This window comes from Macrotis lagotis, chromosome 1 (genome assembly GCF_037893015.1).
Source record: "Macrotis lagotis isolate mMagLag1 chromosome 1, bilby.v1.9.chrom.fasta, whole genome shotgun sequence".
Lineage (NCBI taxonomy): Eukaryota > Metazoa > Chordata > Mammalia > Peramelemorphia > Peramelidae > Macrotis > Macrotis lagotis.
This window is the reverse complement of record NC_133658.1, coordinates 313,959,764-313,984,952: the sequence shown is the minus strand read 5'-3', so window position 1 is coordinate 313,984,952 and position 25,189 is coordinate 313,959,764.

Sequence of the window (25,189 nt, the reverse complement as noted above, 5' to 3'; positions counted from 1 at the left end):
GTCAAACATAAATGGTCCTATCACATAGTCCAGAGACATAGAGGAATGAGGCCAAATTTAAAAGAAATCATGCTAGGGATTTAAAAAAATAGTTTTGGCCTGCCATGCTGGTGTAATAGGTTTCTGGGCTAATGATACTCTTGCCCTAAATGACTGATTGCTAAACTGTTGGCCAGTGCAAGAAAGGCTGAGAGCATCAGAAGAAATCCATTTTATCCATATGAATAAAATGAGTTTATTGCTAAGGTTTTTTTGCTAGGTCAAATGTGTGATCCTAGTTTGGAAGACCTTATTTCCACAGTAGGCCAGTCCAATTCAATTCAACAAATATTTATTGCATGGTTAGTTTGCCAGAAATGGCATTGAATGGGACTGGGAAGACTTGTGTTACAACTCTGATTTTGTTGGTGTTTGACTGTGTGATTACAGTTAAGTTATTTAATTACCCTGGAACTTGGGTCCTCAATTTAGGAAACTGAGAGAGGAAAGTCAGTTGGAATAGCTCTAAAATAGTAGAATTTAAAAAACATAATACCATTAGAACAGAATGGCTTGTGAGACAAGAATGGGCAGAATGAAGACACAAATCTTGTATATCATAAATTGCTTAGAAGTATCTATTTAACTTCTGGTCTTTGAGGAAAGAAGGAAGATAAAGGAGAGCAGGACTCTATGAAGGACACTTTAGAAAAGCCTTTGGCAATAGGGGAATGAACTTTTAAGTGCAAAAATAAACTATCAAAAAATAGAGGCAACAAGGCCTATGACGGAGTAGATAGATACTGAGCCTGGAGACAGGAAGTCCTGAGTTCAAATTTGACCTTAGATACTTACTAGTTGAGTGACCCTGGGCAAGTCACTTAACCTTTATCTGCCATAATCCACTGGAGCAATGGCAAACCATTTCAGTATTTTTACCAAGATATGAGTTCATATGGGGTCATCAAGAGTCGGACATGGCTAAATGACTGAACAAGTGGGCTATAGCTCTATAGCATTGGCCTGGGAGTCTGGGGTTTTCTCCTGACTGAGCTAATTGAACTTGCCCTCTAAGCCCCACTTAGCTCTTCTGTAAAAGAAAGGATTTGAATGTGATTATTTTCAAAAATCATCTGACTGACATTCTATAAAATTAAATACATATTTATCGAATAAATGTACCTAATAAAATTAAAATCTAGAACAGTGTTTCTTAGTGTGGGGTGTCTTGATCCCTTAGTAAAGGCTATGTCCTCCATTCTATGATGCTCATAATTTCTGCTTTGTTTCTTTTATTCCTCTCTACCAGAAATCCAACACTTCTGAAAAACTATAGAAGTAAAATACATAGTGGCCCCTAGGAAATCACATAGTTGAGGGGTCTTCCACCATCACCTATCACTTGGCTTGGTGATGCCCAGGGTAAAAGAGGTTCCCCTTGTCTGTGCCTTTATTTATGTCCTTCTATTTCATGTGTAATAAAAGGCTGCCACTCTCTGCCATACTCTCTCAAATTGATTAAATACCATTGTTGGTACAGCTTGAAGCAATGATGGATTTGACAGAGCTCAAAGAACATTTAAGGCCCATGGTTCACTAGAGTTTTTTTGTAAACTGAAGTGCTCACAGGAAATGAAATAAAAATAGCCCATATAAGCTCTGTAGATCCATATCCCAATTTCTAATCCCATTGGTGAACTGAATTCCTAAAGCTTGGCTACTTCTCCTGAGGGTTCCATAATTGGTTGGTGATAATTCTGCAATGCAATTAGCTTGAGTTCACACTGGTCTATTCCTTCTCCCAAGATTCTCAGTTGAGAATCAATTTAGTCAGTTCATCTTAAATAGCTTTTACAAGGTACTATTTTTCAAAGGTGTACAAAAGATCTCCCCAAATGTCTGGGACACACTTTTCCAATAAAAGTTCAAGGAAAACACATATGGCTAAGGGGTAACTCACAACTTTTGGTTGCTAGAAGAGGTTTTCTTCCTTTCATGAAATACTTGAGAAGTTCCTTTCAAGCATGACTAACACTTTAATCCAATCTGTCCAATCTGACATTGATATCAATTGGTTGGTAGGATGTGGTTGGAACACCAATAGGAAAGAGAGAATTACAATATCCTCTGGACTTTGAAGTTTGCGAGATCCTCCTCCAAGCCTGAAGCCAGGGCATCTCCTTTTCACGCTCAGCTCCTCCCTCACTTGGAAGATCCTCCCCAAAGATATACTTGCCCAATTTCTGGAAATCAATAGCCTCTCACCTTGCTAGGTAATTTAGAGATGATCCCTTGGGCATGGTCATATTGCTGTGGCCTGTCTAAATATAATTCCTCTGCAATGCCATTTCAGTTGGTTTGACCTTTTTTTAATCACTTAAAGTAAATAAAAGATAAATTAATAGTGATCTAGCTAAGATATCAATACCAAAATGTGGTGGAGTGATTCTGATCCCATTCTTATTTAAGAAATTAAAAAAATTAGAAGTGATATCTGTTTACCTAATTTAATACTTTCATTTTATAAATGGATACACCAAGACTGTAAGGGAAGAAGTGATTTTCCCAAGGTCACACAGCTAGTTAGTAGCACAGATAAGACTTGAACCCTGATCTCCTGATTTCCTGATTCCTAAGTCCAGGGTTCTTTCCACTACATCACTTCACCTAAGGGCTGACTTTTACCATGATTCAGAAATTGAATTGATATAGTTATGTCAATTCTCATATCTGCAATTGTCTTAAAAGTAGGTTTCCTCATGGCTCTTGTCCTAGAGGTAGGTGTGAATCCCCTATTGATCTGTCAGTGCCTTTCCTTTATCATGAATGTACCTGCAACCTGGCAAATAACTCAGTAGCGAGAAATAACACTGTCTCATCAAGTGGCATTTCGGGACCAACCCTCCTGATTTATTCTCTTTCCCTGCAGGCCTAGAGTGTTTCCCAGATTGAAATGAGCCTTTGCAGGCAGGGATCCTAGAGAAGTTTCTCAGGGAAGGGAAACAAATTTATCCTGAACCAAAGCAAAATAGGGAGAAATGTTAACACAGAAAGGCAAGAAGGAAAAGGAGAGAGAGAAAGGAACTACCAGCTCACCGTAATTAAGAAGAGAGCAAAGATTAGCTGGGGTGCCAGTAGTATTACATATGAATGGTAATTATACTCCCAGCAAACGGATGTTTTGAAAGAATGACATAATAAAGCTTCCAAACTAGTGGGTATAATTTCCCCCGGCACCCAGTGTGTATGAGTAACATGGGCAGTCAAACAGAAGAGTAATCAGATTTGAAATATTCCTTTAATAATACGTTTGCCAGATCAAATATTAAAAATAGAAGATGGAGAAAAGAAACAGCCATCTCCCCAATGGTATCAGTTCCATAAATATTGCTTCATTAAGCTGTCTGCATTGGTTCAGAGAGATGAATTTTAAAATGGGGCCAAGGTTCCAGGCTGCTCATGAAGATTAGGTGGAAGGCTCCCAGCTGCTGAAGTCAACGCTCCTCCTCACTGCAGTGTGGTGTGATCAATTAGCAGCCAGAGCCGGCATGACATCTGTCCAAAAGAAGCCTGTTTATTTATTTGGAAGGCAGCCCTTTTCTGTCGGTGGCAGGAGCCGCTCCATCCCAGCTGAACAGTGAGGAATTAATAATGATGACACCTTGACTTTCTTGAGACCTTCCCTTGGCAGGGTTCACATCCATCCTGCCAATATCTCTCGGAGGTCGAGGGCCAAACAGCCCTTGTCTTTATTTCAGAGTAGGAAAGACTAAGATTTAGACACATGCCCTAGGTCATATCAGATGTCAAGGGCATGACCCAAAGGGAATCCCAGGTCTTCTACTTGCCAGTAAGTAGCTCCTTCTGCAGACTTCATTATCATCCATTAATGACTGTTGTCAAAATCTACTACAGGTTTTTAGGCAACTTTCAGACAATTAGGCAGGATCCAAAGACTAGGTAGAACAATTAGCAAATTAATAAAGTGGGGTCCTGTTTGCACTTCAAATGTTAAAGGTAACCATTTTTTTAGGTTTTTTTTTTTTTTTGCAAGGCAATGGGGTTAAGTGGCTTGCCCAAGGCTACACAGCTAGGTAATTATTAAGTGTCTGAGGCCAGATTTGAACTCAGGTACTCCTGACTCCAGGCCTGGTGCTCTATCCACTGTGCCACCTAGCTGCCCCCCTAACCATTTCTTTTTAAGCAAGAAAGACTACTTTAATTTACACTATTATCAACCATTAAGAATGAAAATGCCAAAAGTCAGTTCTCTGCAGTCTCATAGAACAATTCTAATTCAAATAGAAATGGGAACTACTAAATCATATATAAAGATTACTATAAGCTACATATTAGTTTTAAAATATAATCTTATGCATGCTTTATTATATTTTTTCCTAATTTTGTTAAATATTTCTGAATTACATTTCCATCTGGTTTGGGATGCACTAAGGAGTGTGTCATGCTGCACTTGATCCATGGACCATGACACTTCTGTCATAGAATAAAATAAGTGCATAAGAGTAGAGTTTTTCAAGTACACATTTAAGACTAGAAAGGTACTTAATAGTCATCAAGTCCATCTTTCTCATTTTATAGGAGAAGAGATTAAGGTGCAGAAAAATGGAATGACTTGGACTGGGTGGGAAGAGTGCAATCTCAACCTGGGTCTTCCTGTCTACTACTCCATATGAGTACAGGAGCTACCTACACTTAGATTATATTTGTATCTCCCCCAGTAGCAGTGATCTACAAGGAGTGCTGAATAAATAAATGTTGAATGAATATGCATTTCTGAATTTTCACAACTATGTTTGTACTTCAGAGGTAGAAACAAAGATCAGTAAATTTAATCACATATTTAGATGGGTATCAGGGTTTGAAAATCACTGTCCTTCACTATAGAAGTATAGTTCATGAATTTGCCAAATGTTGCCTCTCATTTCCTTCTCCAAGTAACATATTTACTCTTTAATCATCATATTGATAGATTGGTTAACTCAAGTTTAAAATTTTTTAAAGCGTTTTTGTATTCAAGTTTTTTCATCTCCATGAAGTCAAATAATCAATTTGACCACATTTTTCACTTTTTAACCTAGGGTTTAGGCATCATAGAAACAGTCTCATGTTTCATGTATCTCCTAGTGGGGTTGCTAAATGATTTAGAAGTATTTGAAATGAACCAACCCACCTCTGATCATTTCTTTCCTGTCTATTCCCTCAATCCTACAACATAAATACTTTGGAAATGCTCTCAGGCCATTTTTAGGCAGAGATGTCATGTCCCATCAGCTCCACTGTTGGTTCTGGAATTCTTTGCTTCTATGCCATGTTTTTTTTGGGGGGGTAGGGATGGTCAAGAAAAACTGGATGTTGAATCAGAATACCTGGGTCCCAGCCTAATAATAATAGTTCATATTTAGATAGCACTTTGATATTTACAAAATATTTTCCTCACTGCAAATTGCAAGTTAATGAAAGGGCAATGGAGAAATGTCCTCTGAGTAAATTGGCTATATATACATACATACATACACATATATATATATATATATATATATATATATATATATATATCCCAATAAGGATATATATCCCAATAAGGAGGCAGGCCATACAATAACAAAAACAATAGAAATATAAATCTCAAATCTATGTGCATATCCTTGAATCCATGCTTTGTTATGAAACCTAGGAGGCACTTCAGCAAGATGTGTGGACTCCTCTGAGGACAATTTAGGGGAAAATGTGAACAAGAATCAGGTTGGAGGAAAGGACATAGATGTCCTGTGATAAGAACTGTTAAAGCGAGGGTATACCTACAATGCTGAAGTCATGAACATGTTGAAATAAAGTATTCCATAACTTTTAGTACAATTGTAAGCTTTGTAATTTATATTATGTTAATTCAATCAATATGCATCAGACATTGTACTAAGAAATAGGAATATAAAGAAAGACAAAAAGAAAGTTCTATTCTCAAGGGTTTCATAGCCTAATAGGGAAGAGAACATGTAAAACTATGTACAAGCAAACTATAGACAGGATGAATTGGAGATAATCTTAGAGAGGAGGCATTAGAATTAAAAACTCCAAAGACACCATAGGTGGTATGGTAACAAGTTTCAGAGGGAAGCTACTAAGATTCAGGACTGGAAAAGGCTCCTAGTGGAAGATGAGATTTAACTGAGACTTGAAGATAGTCAGAGAATCCAAGGGAGAGAGATGAGGAGGGAAAACACTTCAGACATGGGGAAGAGCCAGTGAATGTACCCCAAATTAGAAAGAAGATGGAATTCCTCATTCATGGAACCAAGGAGGCCAGTGAATTGTAGGGTAGATGGTGGGGGAAGTAAAGTGTGAGAAGATTAGAAAAATGAAAAATACCAGAATATGAAGGGATATAAATGCATTTCATAGGGGTTTATATATTCGTTCTTGGAGATAATAGAACGTAATTGGAGTTTATTGTGTAGCTGTAGGAAAATGATCATTAGAAAGCATGATAGTGACTACTCAACCCTAGTTACTTGGTTCCAAGTGTAGTGCTTTTCCTATTATTTTTCTCTCATTTACAAATAGATATTTTTAGGTAAGACTCTCATTTTCTTACTAAATGCCTTACTTCAAAGATTTCATTCATGTTTATTAGACTATAATTTTTTGAACTTTGGTAGAAAAATAATCGGTTTTGGTGCAATAGGGAGCTATGGAATCCCAAAGCCTCTCCAGCTCTGTCCTAACATGCCAGATTTGTCCTAGAATATCCTTAAGTGTGACTACCCCAGTGGTGAGGAAAAGATGTTATGATCGATCTGATATCTTATATGTTGTTTTCTAAACCTAGCATGGATTCCAAATCTTTAGTGGAAGGAGCAATGAATTTGTGGTCCAAAAACCTAGATTCAAATCCCAGCTCTATTTCTTATTATCTCTGTGACCTTGAGTATTATGGTTCCCTAAGATGGAGTTTACATCAGGGACACAGTTACCTTTCAAATCTCAGTCTGTGATCCTATGGATTCCCTAACAGTTCTAAGTCCCATCAGTTAATAGAGATACTTTTAATGTTTTCCATAAAAGGAGGAGGTTGAATTGGAGAATTTCATACATCTCTTCCAAATTTAAAATCTTATGACCCTGTGATCCTAAGTTAGGATATTTTCTGGGCCAAGAACCAAAATAAAATTCCCAGAAGTGAATTTGCAATAGTGGCTATAAATAGAGTGTTTGTCCCCTAATCACATTCTACCATAGGAAGTTGTTGTTTTGCTCCTGTGTTTCAGTTATCATATTTAGGCAATGTCATGGGGGTGTTCTATTAATGATATGGCACTTGTTTAGCCCATGAATTAATGTAGAACGTTCTACATGAAAGTACAACATGTCTAATTTTACACTGAGTATGAGTGATTTGTCATGCAGAACTCTCTATTAGATATGAACCATTATGAAGATCATTCTGGGTGATAAATCATCATTTTGTATAAAACAGAGAGGCAGTACTTTCTCAGGATGGTTGTTCCCCCATAATCATGATGAATGGAAACTCCAGAACAGGTGAATTTTAATAGGCATACAAATGCACTTAGATTAATTAGATTTCATTTAAAAAAAACTTTACTCTTTTGTTCCATAAATCCAAATGGGGACTCTAAAAGATTATAACTACCTACATACTAAAAAGCATTATGACATAATAAAAAATTATTGACATACATGTGCAGTGCAACACATTTTGTTGAATGCACCTGAATTGGTGCACAGATAGCCTCTGTTCTTTTGTGAAGGATATGTTTATTGATAATAGTGAATGGAATCTGCAAGGGGAAGTGTTGGGAGTGGAGAATGGATTGAAAGAGACCCAAGGCACATTTTTATCTTGGAATGAAACTTTTAAATCTGATTTTTTTTTTACTCCACCTAAACCTCTCAAAAATAAAGGCATTAGATTGAGATGCTGGGCTTACCCCTGAAAGAGAATTAAGGGACATTGCTTGACAGAAGAAAAAGGGAGACATACTGTCTGGGAGCAAAAGAAAAATAAGAGTGTAAGTTTTTAAAGGGGAGCTTAAATCATACTTTCCAGTTTCAGTTCTGCTAGTTAGAAAAAATAAATAAATTAATTAAATTGACTTGCACAGGAAAATTTATATTTAAAAATAAGTTGAAGTTTAAAAATGCAAGTATGTGGAAGAGAACTGGACTAAGGGGATTTGGAGGTTAAATTGTCATATCATAGATGATTTGTTAGGATTCAAATTAAGCCACCAGAATTGGAGCTAACTGCAGTCTTGGCTGGCTGCATCCATTGGAAAATAAATGCTTTAAAGGGGCGCAACCTGCTTACCCATTATGGTGGAAAATAACAAAGCCAAGTTGAAATTTCAAAATTAAACTAATAGATCCTTCTTTTAAAATTTTCTAGGTTTATTAGTAACTTAATGTGATCACTTCTATAATCAAAGCAAAAAACAAAAGAAAATTGTACACCAAACTACGAATCTCTAACATTTACAGTTTAATAAAAATATACCTAAATCCAATTCTACATGACAGAATCAATATTGCTCTTATTGTGTCCCCTTTTGAACTTTCCCCCCCTATTTTCTTCTGTGCATATTTTTAATGTTTCATTAAAATATTTTTCTTTTCTTTCTTTTTTTTGCATTGCTATAATTTTACCCTCATAACCCTTTCTCCACAAATAAAATTCTTCTCTTGTTAACAAATGAGTAGGACCAAACAACTTCCCATTTGACTGTGATTGAAAAATGTTCATAAGATCCTATGCTGAGGTGCTTCATTTTATTTGGTCATTCAATTAGACTCAATTAGAGTTCTTAAGTCTTTCAAAGTGGTTTTATTTTATATTATTAGAGTTCTTTTATAAATTGTTTTTTTGTTCTAATTACTTCATTCAAATCTTCCCAATTTTGTCTGAGATCATCTCTTGCCTCATTTCTTGTCAAACAATAATTTTTCATTACATTCATATATCATGATTTGTTCAATCATTTTCCACTTATGGACTTTTACTTTGTTTCCAGTTCTTTGCAGGAACAAAAAGTATTGCCATAATTATTTTTGTACATATGAACCATTTCTCTCTGTCTTTAATTCCTTGATGCAAATGTTAAGTAGTGGTATCACAGGGTCAAAAAGACATGGACAGTTTAGTGACTTTCAGAATAAAATTTCAAATTGCTTTCCAGAATTCTTGAAAAATTCACCTGTCTCCCCCTAACTCTACAATTAAGAACATTTTTTGTTTTCATCATTTTGGTCAATCTGATGGATATGAAATGGAACACTTTTCATTAGTGGTTTGGAACATTTTTTCACATGTTTATAGTTAGCTTGCAAACTGACTGGCCTATAATCTGGCCAAATGACATTTGTGCTCATATATTTCTTTTCTTTTCTTTTTTCCTTCTTCTTTTGGTTTTTGCAAGGCAATGGGGTTAAGTGACTTGCTCAAGGTTACAAAGCTTAGCAATTATTAACTGTTTGAGGTCAGATATGAACTTAAGTTCCCCTGACTCCAGGGCCAGTGCTTTATCCACTGTGCTACCTAGCTGCCTCTCTCATATATTTCTACTAATTCCATATATATATATATATATATATATATATATATATATATATATATATATACATATATATATATATACATATATATTAGATATTTGATTTTTACCTGAAAAATTTACTGTAAATTTATTTCTAGCTCATTATTTTCCTATTTTTAACAACATTGGTTTCATTTTTGAAAATCAATTTCAATTTTATGTAATCAAAATTGTCCATTTTATCTTTTACTATTATCTCTATTTTTTTTGATCAAGAATCCTTCCTCACTATAGTTGTTAAAAGCAACCTTTCTTTTCCTCTTATTTGTTTATAACAAGACTTTTTAATATATGGGTCATGTATCAATTTGGAGCTCATTGTGGCATATGGTGGATGATGCTGGTTTATCTAATTCCCTCCCCAGACTGCTCTCCAATTTTTGCAGAAGTTCTGGTCAATTAGCAAGTCCTTAAACCTAGTAATTGATGTTTTTTTATTTGTTAAATATTATATTAATAAATTTGATTGGTTATAGATTTTGTTCTATCGAATCTGTTCCATTGCTTAATCATTTTGTTTTTTAAACTGGCATGAAATACAGATCCCTCTTAAATATGCAAACTAATCAAATTTTATCTCCCATATAAATAATCTAAGATTGAATTGAGCAAGGTCCCAGAATCTAAGAATTAAGTACATCTTGTCTCCATCAGAATATAAGCCCCTAGAAGACAGAGGCCATTTCTCATTTATCTTTGTATCCTTAACAGTTCTGTGCAATGGACCTCTAAAAATATTTATTGAAAGAATGAAGAAGAGACAGTCACAGTAGATAGAGTGCTGGATCTGGAGTTTGGAAGTTGTTTTTATTTTGTCATTTCAGTTGTATCTGACTCTTAATGATCCCATGAAGGATTTTCTTGTCAAAAATACTAGGGTGGTTTGTTATTTCCTTCTCCAGCTCATTTTGCAGATGAGGAAACTGAGGCAAACAAGGTTAAATTACTTGCTGAGGTTCACACAATTAGTAAATATCTGAGGACAGGTTTTGAGCTCAGGAATATGAGCTTCAGGCTCAATATTCTATTCACTTCACCATCAGAGTTTGAGAGGCCTGATTGCAAATCCAACTTTAGAGATTTATTAGCTATGTGACCTTGGGCAAGTCACTTAACTTCTGTCTCAGTTTTCTTATCTGTAAAATGGGAATAATAATAGGACTTATTTCCTAGGATTTTTATGAGGATCAAATGAGAAAATAGTTGTGAAACACTCTGACAAGCTAAAACTGCTAGATAACTGCAAGATATCATTATTATAACAGTACAAGACCTGAAGTCAGACTTTGAAAATTTCATTGTTGCACTTGCTATATGATCATGGGCAACCTATTTAACTTTTCCTAGTCTCAGTTTCCTTTTTCTATATAACAGAGATAATTATTCCTTTAGTGTTTGTATTAGAGGTTTGTTTTGAGACTCAAATATGTAAAGTACTTTGTATACTTTAATTTCCCTGTATAAATGTGAGCTTTTGTTATTATTGACTGGACATATTTTTCTTACTTTTCAGTTATTGTTCCTGTTAGTGTCTCCTTATTTTGACAATTTCATGAATATATGACTTTACTGAAGTAGAAATACTTGCCTTAATGGTGCAGGTAGTTCCCCTTTTAATACTTAAGCTTGTTTTTCCTATATGTCTTTCTCAACCAACTGCCATAGAAGAGCTATCCAAAATGCTGAAACTGGAACTCTGGTACTTTTAATATTGTGACTATCTATGGCAGTACTCAGCTCTCATGCTCAATAAATAATCAGCCTATTTCATTTTCTCAATCATATATATCCTTGATGATATCTTTTAAGTTACTTCTCATATGTGAACTATTCTTGATAATGTTTTTCTCTGCTTATACCAATCGTATATGCTTCTATTAATCTTTTTTTTTGGGTAAGAAGTAACATAGGACTGTGGAAAGAGTGCTAAAATTAATTGCAACAGCAAGATCTGAATTTGAATCCTAGATCAGTCATTTATTAACTGTTTTGTCTACTTATACAAATTAACTGAGGCTCTAGACCTCAGTTTCCATGATGCAAAATGAATCTTATATCATATGTCTTCTAGGATTTCTCACAGTTCTAGATAAATAACTCTATGACCTGTAATTATATTGTGGTCTTGCTTTGGCATCATGCCATATAGCCACATTCTCTAGGAGAACATGGAAATAATTTGAGCTTTTGTTACATTTTTTAAACTCCCAAGGGTAAATCTAAACTTGTCTACGACTTAGATAAGTCCAGGGAGTTCTGGATTAAATGACCTGGCCAGATCACGCAGTTAATAAAAATCAGAAGGAATTAAATACAAGTGTTCCTGATATAAAGCCTATGTACTGCCACCAGTAGTATATTGAGGATTTTTTATGAAGCTTTTGCCACAAAGAACCAGTCAGTATTAGGACATCTGTAATTCATGAACAACTTTGCAGGCTGTCATAGTTTGAGTAGACATTTACTAATCAGGCCACCTTGCTTTATGGTAAAATCTTATCATTTCTCTCTTATCTTTCCCTTCAGACCACTTTCTGGTCCTCCAAATAAAGTACATGTGTCAGTTTGGCATACAAACAGTATTTGTTTCCTCCTCATCTAAGCTGTCCCACCTCTCTCTGTCCTGATAGCTTCTGCAGAGGAGAAAATGCACATTAGAATTATATTTAGAATTTCTCTCCCATTCTTTCTGATCTATGGCCCCTCATGGTTTAGGGTATTATATCCCACTGTTCATTTTTTCAACCAGTTAAAGCAGCATTTTCTGCTAAAAGCTTAGCTTCAATGAGAGAGTATGTATATTTAAAGACCATAATTAAAGGGCTGTCACTCAGATTTCCCATTATAAGACCCATCTTTGAAGTTTATGACTCTTGGACTCATTAGCTCAAAACATGTTTTGAAATTTGACATTTAGTCTTTTGACTTAGAAGTATTTCTTAAATATTTTTTGGCCCGTAAACAGGAGGGAGATCCTAAATCCAGTGAACAAAAAAGACATTTTGTCTGTCTGGGAGTATCTGCAATGATAGATGAACATTGGTCATTAACCTAGAATGTCAAAGCTAGCTCAAAAATAATCTATTTCTGAGAAAATGGAAAGAGGAATAGAGAAGGTGGGCTATACACCAAAAGTTTCGAAACTGTCCCATCTAATTATATCCCTAAAATCTCCCCTCTCCCTTCTTTGTGTTGAGTTATACTGAGTCTCTGGCTATGAGGAACATCTGTTAGTTCTTTTATGAAAATCACAATCATGCATTTAGGGCAATTTTTTCATTCACTTATTTATTAGCCATCTCCTCATCTACTTTTCATCCATTCATCCTGTCTTGATTGAAATTAAAACTTGATTTATTTCTGGTTTGAATCAGAAGTTTTATTTATAAGAACGGCACAACTGCAAAAAAAATATAACCATAGACTATACAAGTGAAAAGGGGGAGCTTAAGAATTTTTTCATTTATTCTCTTAAAGAAAAGGAAACTTTGGTCCAGAAATGGGAAGGAATTTGCCCAAGTTCATACTGTTAGTGAGTGGAAGAGCTTAGGTTAGCATTCAATAGGCTATCAGTTATTTGAAGGCAGGGACTTCTATCTCTATATCTTAATTCTATGTCTAAATTTTGTATTTTCCTGCAACCAAAACATAGTGCTTCTAGAGAGAGAGGAAATGCTTAATGCAGAGTTTGTTACTTGTATTTGTCTCCTGACCCCCAAGTCTTTGCTCGTATAACTCATCATTTGTTCACTAAAGATTAGTCAGACTGAAAAAAGATAGAGTCCAATGAGATTGCCAAGGGTAGACACACTTACTGAATTAGAGGAAAGGACTATATTACCTCTGAATAATTAAGGTTTGCTCACTAATCAGTGATAATTGTAGGGAAAGTCAAGTCTAAATTAGCACAGTCTTGGTTACAGATATCATAAAGAAATGAAATTTTAATCCATAAAGTAGAAGAACAAAGATAGCCAATTAGAGAGAGAAAATGCTTAATGAAGACATGATAAAGAAGAGTCTTTTGGTATGGAAATATTGATTTATCAATTACAAACACGTTGTTTGTTCTCTTAAGTAGTCTAAATAATTTCAGTTTCCACACCTGCCTTCTTCTGCCTCAATATTTTATCCCTTTTCTCCCACCAAGGTAAATAAACCCAGCTACTTAAGCCTGTCAACTGGCAGCATAATTTAAATAGCTTACTTCTTCCCCTTCCATTAGTCCTGCAAATACTTCTATTTTTAGATGCCAGCAATTACCAATTTGCTACTTGTCATAACACTCATTAAGAGCAGAAAAATATTATTGGATGTCTTACATGGGGAAAAATAGGTAATATCAATGATCTTCAGAGCCTTGACATAGTTTGGACTCCCCATACACTACCCAAGCAATATGAAACTATATCAATTAAGTCATTAGTGTCAGGTGTTGGTGCAGCTGGAGCATCTGACAGCATCAAGGGATGGCCTGAGGAGCAGCTGGTAAGGGTATTAGCTGCAATGCAAGGATTAATCATAGGTCCTGTTAAGGACTTTGGAGAAATAACTCAATACGTTCTTCCCAAAGGAGATACTGCTCACATATGAATGCATAATAAAACAGAGATTGTTTCAAATCATTGAGGTTGCTGTAGCCATGCTACCATGAGAGTTTCTTGTTCCAAGCATTGTAGAGAATGTTACTTATGGAAGCATTTAGTCTGTCCTTAGACTGAATGCCTTTGGTAATAAAGTATAAATAAAGTATAGAGGAATGGCAAATTAATTTGGAGACAGGGAACTCAGTTCATAGGAGTGTAGATTTAGGGCTCAAATTGAACTTAGAGGTCCTCAAGGCCAGATCATTTTAGAGATGAGGTCACCATAGAGGTTAAGTGATTTTTCCCTTGCTTGAAGTGATAGGAGGTAGAAGAACCAGATCCCCCTGACCAATGCTCTGCTTCTAACTATTCTGCAAGCCCTTAGACAAGTCATTTCTCTCTCTTTCTGAAACTAGATTTTCTCACTTTTAAACAAAGAGAAAGGTAACACTATATTTTGGAGTTGCAAAGTATAGGAAATAAAACAGATGCCAATCATTTGGCTTATTCTAAACAAATTATAGGATGCAAATGTAATAGAATATTACTGTGCCATAAGAAATTATGAATTTGAGGTACACAGGGAACCTGGGAAGACATACAAATTAATATAAAGTGAAATAAGCAGAAGAACTAAGTAAATCTATATCTATATCTATATAATGACTAAAACAATGATAGAGAGCACAACAAAAAATCAAAATTAATCACTGTGTGTTGATGAAAAAGTTTGACTTCAAAGAGGAGATAGAAGAATGCCGCCCCCCCACCCTGTTTTTATAGAAGGGTGAATATTTTGTGTGAAATCCTACTTATACTGTCAAATTCTACTGACATGTTGATTAGTTTTTACTGAATTGCATTTCCTTCCCTACCCTGTCCCCTGCCTTTTTAACAAGAGATAGCTTTCTGATCATGGGAGGGTATATATGAGAAGATGAAAGTAATGTAAAAATAAAAATGTCAATTAAGTAAGGGAAAAGAATAAGCATTTATTAAGTGTTGTGACATTTACAGGGTAATACAGCTAGTAGCTATCTGTGGTCAAATTTGAAATCAGGTCTTCCTGATTCCAGGTGCAGCACTCTATTCATTAAATCACCTAACTGCTTCTTTTAATTAAGATTAATTTTTTTAAAAATGCAGAAAAAAGAGGTTGAAATAGATGACTTCTGAGGTACCTTGGAAAGTGCTTTTGTGATTTTTTTTAGTTTCTCTTTTTGCAAGGTAAATGGTGTTAAGTCCTGTCTGAAGACAGATTTGAACTCAGTTACTCCTGGCTCCAGGGCTGGTGCTCTATCCACTATGCCACCTAGCCGCCCCTTTTTGTGTCTTAAAATGCTACTTATATGTAAACTGTTAGTATTTCTTTGACCTTTAAAACAATTTTATTTATTTAGTTAGTCCCTATGTTCACAATGCATTAAATAACATATTCTTTTTCATTTATAGCAAAAGGAAGTAAGATTAAATCATAGCAAAAGGGATTCCAATTAGCACTGAGTAAGAATTCCCTGATTATAAGATCTGTTAGATTGTGGAAGTTCTTTTCCAGGTCATATTTAAGATTTAAATAGACACCTGGTTCTCCAGATAAGATTTAAGAGCAATTGTATGCAAATGATGAGGACTGAACTAAATGATCTCTTTCATTCATTCATTCAGCAAATATATTCCTAATGTGTACAGAGTGGTCCTTGATAAGAGCTAAGAGGCACTCAAAGTTCATATAAGACACATTGCTTGCTTTGTGGAGCTTAATAGTGATTGAGGAGTAAGACACCGACAAGCTATAATATTCAATATTCTATAAGTTCACTGAAGGAATATAGAATAAAGTGCTATGTGAGGCCTAAGGGAGAGCTTTTGGAACAGAAATGTTTTTTCCATATTTAGTATGGACTCTCAAGAAAAGGAGCCATTCTTATGCCCTTATAATTTATCTGTTTTACAACTGGGAAGAGGTATAGATTGGAGCCAGAGGGAATAACTTAGAGCCATGTTCTTGATGTTGAAGTTCTGGCTTCCAGACGAGGACATTGCAACCTGGTGTATACCATTTCCCAGTAGCATTTCAATCAAGGTACCCACTTGGAATTTCATGAGTCTATTGATTTCTCAGTTCCTACTTAGCAAACATTAATTCTCTCAATGAAATTGTCTATTTGAGGAGCAGACCTGTAGCTCATTCATCAAGAGGAAATCTTCAGCCATGCAATTTTGGAATTGTGGGTTTTTCTCCATAGCTAAAGGCAATTCTCTTTCAGTGAAAAGGATTCCTAGGAAGTAGAAGACAAACTGAGAAGCACTTAGCATTGTCTGCCAAAGGGTCTTCTAGGTCCCTCAGTACACACAGGTTGTTCCATTTAAGCAATAATTTTTCCTAAGCATTTTCACTCTTTTATTCCTTTCCTCTACAGACTTCTCTCCCTAGTAGTCTTTTCATCCCGTTAAAAAATCCCTTCTCCCTTTCAGTCCCTTTCTGCCATTAGTTATTTCCTTAGAATTTCTGAAGGAGAAGACTCAATTTCTTCACTGAGTCCTTTACCTGCTAGATCTTTAAAAACTTTCACTTGAAGCTGTCATCCCCTTTACTCTTACCCACATGCTGCTTAAGGATACTTTAGGAAGTCACAGATGTTTGTTGAATGGGTTCATTGAAAATTTCTATTATTTATGGTAGTATGGAATCTACTGATTACCTTTATTTGCTCACCTACCACTCATTTCTTATTGCCTCACCATCTGACTTTTGACCTACCACTTAACTGAGATTGCTTTTTCCAAGATTGCAAATAATCTCTTACCTATTAAATCTAGTCTTTCCTATATTCTTGTTTAACTTAATCTTTCTACAACTTTGGACACTGTTGGCCATCATGTTACTTGTGAAGACACTCTCTCCTTTAGTTTCCATATTGCTACTCTCTCTCTTCATTCTCCTCTTATATTCCTGTCCTCTTATTGGGTCATCTCACATTCCTTTGCCACCTGCTCACTGAGTATCAGTACTCCCCAAGAGCTCTGCTACACACTTCCTTTCTCTTTCTTCATGTGTCTATCAATTTTATTCCAATGATTCCCAAATTTACCAAGCCCTAATTTCCACATAGATGTCTCTTAGGCATCTCCAATTAAACATATTCAAATTTAAATACATGCTATTTCCCTGTCTAAATCCATCTCCTCCAAAGTTCCCTATGTCTATAAAGGATACCATCATTTTTTTTCCATTTTCAGAGTAATGCAAATTTGGAGTCATTCTTGACTCTTCTACTCTTCCATGAGTCTGTTTTATTTTCAATATCTCATCACTTGCCAAGTCTTATTGATTCTAACTTACATTAAATTAAAGTATAGGAGATAGCAAAATTACATAATAAGATAACAGTTTTTTTCCCCTAAATTGAAGGTAATAGTCTTTGGTCTTTGTTCAAACTCCACAATCCTTTCTCTGGATGCAGATGGTATTCTCCATCACAGATAGCCCCAAATTGTACCTGATTGTTGCCCTGATAGAATGAGCAAGTCCATCAAGGATGATGATCACCCCCCTGTTGCTGTTAGGATGTACAGTTTTTCTGGTTCTGATTATCTCTCTCAGCATCAATTCATTCAAATCCTTCCATGCATCCCTGAGTTCCCATCCCTCCTGGTTTCTTTTTTCTTTTTTTTTGGTTAATATGACTTTATACATTATTAAAATATTCTTGTTTAAGAGTAAACATAATACCCCTCCCCCAAAAAATATAGAACCTCATGAGAAATAAAGTAAAAGAAAGAGAAAAAAATATGTTTCAGTCTGTGTTCTGATACCATCAGCTCTGCCTCAGGTGGATTACATTCTTTATCATAAGTCCATCCAGAAGTTACTTCCATATTTTTCCACAGTTGCTGTTGCTAATTGTAATTCCCTCCATCTATTCCTCCTCATTTCTATATATATTATATTTTCTCTCTCCTTTCACTCTGTCCCTCTTCTAAAATGTGCTATAGGGTAGCTGAGTGGCACAGTGGACCAGCCCTGGGGCCAAGAGGACCCAGGCCCACACACCACTGAGAGACCCAGCAACCAACAGGCTCCATGGTCCTGGACAGGTCACCCAATCCCAGCACCTTACAAAAAGTAAAAAAGAAAATGTGTTTTATTTGACTATTCTCTCCTATGATCTGCCCTCTCCTCTATTGCCCACATCCCCCCTTCCCCGTCTCCCTTCTTTCTTTTGTAAGCTAGATGTCTATACCCTATTGAGTGTGTATGCTGTTTCCTCTCTTGCCATTTCTGATGAGAATGAGGGTTTCCTCATTCCCCTCCCAACTTTCCCCCTTCCATATCATTACAAAAAGCTCATTTCAAAAATAATACCTTTTACATGAAATATCTTAGCCTATTCCACCTTTCCTTTCTCTTACTCCCAGTACATTTCCCTTTATCCACTGACTCCATTTTTACAATATATTATATCTTCAAATTCAGCTTTCTTCTGTGCTTATCTACAAAAGCTCCTTCTACCTCTTCTATTAAATGAGAAGGTTCATATGATTATTAGCAGCATCATTTTTCTATGCAGGAATACATGCAGTTCATTATCATTAAGTCCTTCATAATTTATGTACTCTTCTCCTCCACTCTAAGCATCACCTGGGTCCTATACTTGAAAGTCAAATTTTCTGTTCAGCTCTGGTTGTTTCAACAGGAACATTTGAAATTCCCCTGGTTCATTGAAAGTCCATCTTTTGCCCTGGAAGATGATGTTCATTTTTGCATTCCTAGCTCTTTTACCTTCCAGAATATTATATTCCAAGCCCTATGAGCTTTTAATATAGTGCTGCTAAGTCCTATGTGATCCTGACTGCAGCTCCATGATATTTGAGTTGTATTATCCAGAACTCCCAAGTCAGAGAATTCTGGATCTTGGCTATAATATTCCTGGGGGTTGTTTTGTTTGGATCTCTTTCTTGGGGAGATGGGTGTATTCTCTCAATTTCTATTTTGCCCTCTGCTTCTAGGATATCAGGGCAATTTTCCTGTAGTAAATCGTTGAAAATGATGTCAAGGCTCTTTTCCTGATTATGACTTTCGGGTATTCCAATATTTTTAAATTATCTTTCCTGAATCTTTTTTCCAGATCAGTTGCTTTTTCAATGAGATGTTTCACATTTTCTTCTAATTTTTTCATTCTTTTAGTTTTAAAGTATTGTGTCTTGATTTCTTGTAAAATCAGCAGCTTCCCTCAGTTCCGTTCTACATCTGAAGGATTATTTTTCCTCAGAGTGCTTTCTTATCTCTTTTTTCATCTGGCAAATTCTGCTTTTTTAAAGCATTATTCTCCTCAATAACTTTTTGAACCATTTTATCCATTTGAGCTAAGCTGGTTTTTAACATATCATTTTCCTCAGCATTTTTTTTGGATCTCCTTGACTAAGCTGCTGACTTCATTTTCATGTTTTTCCTGCATCTCTCTCATTTCTTTTCCCAATTTTTCTTCTATCTCCCTTACTTGATTTTCAAAATCTTTTTTTGAGCCCAAATTCCATTTCTCTTGGAGTCTTTAGATGCAGAAGCTTGTACTTCCTCATCTTCAGATTGAGTATTTTGATCCTCCTTGGGATCATAGACAAAGTCTTTGCCAATGGTCATGTTCCTTTTTTTCTGATTACTCATTTCCCCAGCCTGTGCCTGGTTTTGGGGGTGCTTCCTGAGCTTTTGAGTTTTATTGGGACACCCCCACAAGGACCTCAGTTTGTGAATCTCTGTTTTCCTGGTCAATGAATGACCACAAGCCTACCCCTGTATCACAAGGCTTGGGGGTCCCTGTTCTATGGGGGGGCTTAGACTATGATTAGGAGCTGATTGTGGTTAGAGCCCCAGAGTACTGTTCCAGGGACAGAGGACAGACCTTGGAAATCTCCCTCCACTCCCTTACCTTCGGTGGGCTGAACACTCAGGGTAAGTTGCCTGGAGGCTCCTGTTTGCCAGCTCCAGAGGGTCTGCTTCTGTTTCCTGGATCTGGGCTGCCTTCCACTCTGCAGCCACACTGAGTACACTGATGCCACAACTGGGCTCAAGACTTGGGCTTTGTGGTCGTTCTGGCAGAGGTCTCCCTGCTGATGTTCCAAATTGTGCTTGTTTCTTCCCAGGGTGCAGGTTAGGAATCTGCTTCTGCTGCTGGGAGCCACAGCTCCCAGGTGCCCTGGGGCTGTTCCTGGGAGGCTTAATTTTCTTCACTCTGGCTGTGGCCCCTCTAAATCCATGGAACAGTTTTTCCACTATTTTCTAGTTTACCTTGGACTGGAGAATTACCTCACTGGATCTTTCTGTGGGTTCTGTCTCTTGAAAATTTAGTTAGAGCTATAATTTTAAGATTTTTGAAATATTTTGGAGAGAGCACCTAGAAGCAGCTCTTCACCTGCCACCATCTTGACTCTCCCCATCCCCATTGCATTGTAATCAGATCATAGGTTTTTAATCTTTTTGTAACTTGGACTCCTATGTTAGTTTGGTAACACCTATGGGAAACTTAGAAAAACATTTTTTTAAATTATAAGTTAAAATACAAATGATTACAAATGAAACCAAATAAAGGTGTTGTGTTCTTCCCATCTAAGTTCACAGATCTCATGAAACCTATCAAGAGGATCCATGGATTTAAAATATTGCTATAGACTCCTAATTAGCCTCCTCAATTTCTTTCTATTTTCCTTCTTCAATCTATTCCACATAATTGCCAAATTAATGTTTCTAAAACATAGGCCTGATTATATCATTTTCCTACTCAAAAATCTTTAGTTGTCCCACACTGCCCTGTAGGACAAAATAAAATCATCCTCTTTGCAGTTAACATTCTCCTCAATCTGGTTTCCACATACCTTCCCAGATTTATTTCATACTACTCATCTGTAAACTTTTTTACTCTATTCAAAACACTTTACTAGAAGTTATATATCCTACATGTGAGTTTTGGCAGAAATTATTCCCCATGTCTAGAATGTGTTTCCTCTTCACCTCTGCCTCTGATAACCCCCAAATTTTCTTCCAAACACAGCTAGGCTGTCATTTCTCACATTAGTTATAAATACCTATGAAATGACCTTTGCTTTATATATACTTTTCATATACTTAAATGTGTACACATTTTTCCCTGTGATGGAATTTAAGCTCCTTGAGAACTGCCACAGTTCTGTTTTTCATCTTTGTATCTTCATAGTGTAACACAGTCCTTGGTACATAGTTTGTTCCAAAATTATTGATTTATCAAATTTTTTATTATTTAAAAATCCCAGGATTGGGTATATTATTTTGTAAAAGACTCACAGTAGGAGAGATGCAAGAAGAAAGAGTAAGATCATAATATCACAGGATTTAGATATGGAAGAGACTTAAGAGATCATCCATTCCAATACCTTTATTTTAATAGGTCAAGAAAGTGAAGCCCTGGAAAGGGAAAGAACTTGTCCAAGGTCAAACTGTCACTACATATGAGATGAGGACAATATAGAGAATTTTATACTGGGTAATTTCTTTTTAGATTTCTAATTCAAGGCTGCTGTGTGAGGTAGAGACTCATGCATTTTAGATCTTCGCCAGAGCTAATAGGGATTCATAGATCAAGAGAGTTATCCTTATTTTGAACCTACTGATGGATACTCTTTTCTTGAATGATTTTTTGATTGTGAGAACAGCTATGAAGTCAGAATCCAGGAAGCAGAACAACTGAGTCAGATTAGCTTCAGCTACTTCAATGAATGGATTGGCTTTCTAGTGGCATATTAATGCCCATCAACTCCAACTTCTTTGTCAAAAACAAGGAAGCCAGCAACATCATCAGTTCCACTTAATTCTTGCTTCTGAGATTTTACAAGCTCCACAAATTGACAGAAAGATCCAATTTTACCTTAGGACAACATATAAATTATATTGCTCTGTTCCTCTTCAGATCACATGCTCTTGGTGAGAAGGGCAGGGCAGGGTAATTCAACAGTACTGAGTGAAGGAAGGCAATCGTAAGTATCACTGTAACACATCCTGGATTTAAAATAACTAGAAACCACTTCCTTTCCTCTGTGGCTTAATGGTAACAAAATAATGGGCTGATAAATAATTCTATCCCATTTTAATTGGGCTTTTGTTATTTAGAGGCATTACAAAAAAAATAGAAAAATAAAAAGTGATTCTCATAACCTTTAAAAAAAGTGATGATGTACATCTCCAAGCTTAGATGGGGTCCATTCCTGGGTGATGGAGGTAGAGTTCATTACTGGGCTCTTATTCAATATCGTTTTCACCAGGTGAAAGCTACCAGAACTTTTATTTTGTTGGTTTAGATTTGAAGAAGACACTATCATTTCTGAATTTCTCCCTTGACTTTCTAATCTCTATTTTCTTTGATTTCCTCCCACCTATAAGATTACTCTTCTTTGCTACAAAGAGGATTTTAAATCACCATTTATTTAACTGACATTTTCTAAGTACATATTAAAAACACTATGGTTCCTGGAGGAGACATGGTCTGGTTAAAAAAGTCTTCTTGCCTATAAGGAGTCAAACTTTCTGAGCCTCAGTCACTTCATCTTTAAAATGAGGATAATACCAGCTCGTGTGGTTTTTGTGAGGATCAGATGAGAAAATATGTTTAAAGTGCTTCTGGTACTGACTAAGAAATAAAGTGGTGTGTCAGTGGAATGGAATCAGTCTAAAATAACCAATAGTAAATTATCATAGCTTTTTATAAACCTAAAGACCCAAGGTTTTGGCAGAACTCATTATCTGACAAAGATGACTGGGAAAACTGGAAAACAGTGTGGCAGAAACTAGGTATGAACCAACATCTTATACTGTATACCTAGAAAATGTAAAAATGGGTACATGATTTAGACATAATGGGTAATACCATAAATAAATTAGGGGAGCAAGTGATTGTTTATTTGTCAGATCTATGGATAAAAGAATTTATAAACAAAGAAGAGAGCAATACTAGATGTAAAATGAATAATTTTGATTATACTAAATTTCTAAAAAAAATTTGTACAAGCAAAACAATACAGCCAAGATTAGATGGAAAATAGAGAAAAAAAATTATAGCAAGTGTCCCTGATAAAGGCCACATTTCTCAAATATATAGAGAGGACTAAGTCAAATTTATTAGAATACAAGTCATGGGGTGACTAGGTAGTACAGTGGATAGAGCACCAGCCCTGGATTCAAGCAGACCTGAGTTCAAATCTGGCCTCAGATACCCAATAATTACCTAGCTGTGTGGCCTTGGGCAAATCACTTAACTCCATTGCCTTGTGAAAAACAAAGAATACAAGTCATTCTCTGATTAATGGTCAGAGGTTATGAAGGACAGTTTTCAATTGCTATATGAGATTATTATATGAAATTACTCTGAATTACTATTGATTAGAGAAATATAAATTAAAACAACTTTGAGGAACAACTTTACATTATCAGTAACAGAAAAGAAAAATGGCAAATGTTGGAAGAGATGTGGAAAAATAGAGAAACTAATATATTGCTGGTGGCATTAGAGACTGATCTAACAATTCTGGAGAGCAATTTGGAACTATGCACCAAAAGGCTATAAAATTGTGCAAATCAGGGGTGGCTAGGTGGCGCAGTGGATAGAGCACTGGCCTTGGAGTCAGGAGTACCTGAGTTCAAATCCGGCCTCAGACAATAATTACCTAGCTGTGTGGCCTTGGGCAAGCCACTTAACCCCATTGCCTTCCAAAAACTAAAAAAAAAAAAAATGTGCAAATCTTTTGGCCCAACAGTACTACTAATAGGTCTGTATTTCAAAGAGTTTTCTTTAAAAAAAAAAAGGAAAAGGACTTACATACAAAAATATTTATCAAAGGTCTATTTGTATTAACAAAGAATTGGAAATTGAGGGGATGCCCATCAATTGGGGAATTACTGAATAAGTTATGGTATATGATTGTGACTGAATACAATTGTGCTTTAAGAAATGATGAGCAGGGATTACAGGGAAACCTGGGAAGATTTACATGAATTGATGCAAAGTGAAGTGAGCAGAACTAGGAGAACTTGTTCACAGTAGCAACAATATTGAATGATGATCAGCTACGAATGACTGCTCTCCTTAGCAATACTTTGATCCAAGACAATTCCAGAGGTTTCTAAGAAAAATGTTACTGGCCTCTAGAGAAAATAGTGACAGAGTTTGAATCAGATCAAAGCATACTATTTTTCACTTTATTTTTTCCATGATTTTTCGATTGTGTTTTCTTTTATTACATGGTTAATATGGAAGTATGTTCTGCATAATTGTACATGTATAACATATAAAATTGCATATCATCTCAGCGAAGGGGAAAGGAGGAAGAGAGGGAGAGAATTTGAAACTGAAATTAAAAAAACAAATCTTGAAAACTGTATTACATGAAAATGGGAAAAATAAAATATTTTCAAAAGCTTAACATGCTATTTGTCAAGTATTATTGCCCCACATATCTAAAATCTGTTCTTTCTAATTTCTGTTTACAGTCTTTTCTTGATCCTATAATTCTCTCCTCTGCATATTATTATAAACTCCCCTCTCAACTCTCATAAAATCTGGCTTCTGTTCTCCCTCTCCCCTTCTCGTCCCCCCCCCCCATCCCCTCCCCTCCCTTCCCCTCCTCTCCTCTGTCTCTGTATCTCTCCATCTCTCTGTCTTTGTCCTTGTCTTTGTTCCTATGTCTCTGTCGCCTCTCTCTGTATGCCTCTATTTCTGTCTCTGTCTCTCTATCTTTCTCTCTTACCTCTAAAATCCAAAGTCATGAATTACGAATTACCTATTTATATGAAACTCAATAATCTTTTTATCCTCTGTTCTCATCCTTCTGTTAGGCAGATTTTAATTTTTGATCATGCCCTTCTTGATATTTTCCACCTTGACTACCATGTTACTACCACTTATGACTCTACTATCATACTAATGGCTTTTTCCTCTTTCTCCTTTGCTGCCTCCTCAGTCTCCTCCCACT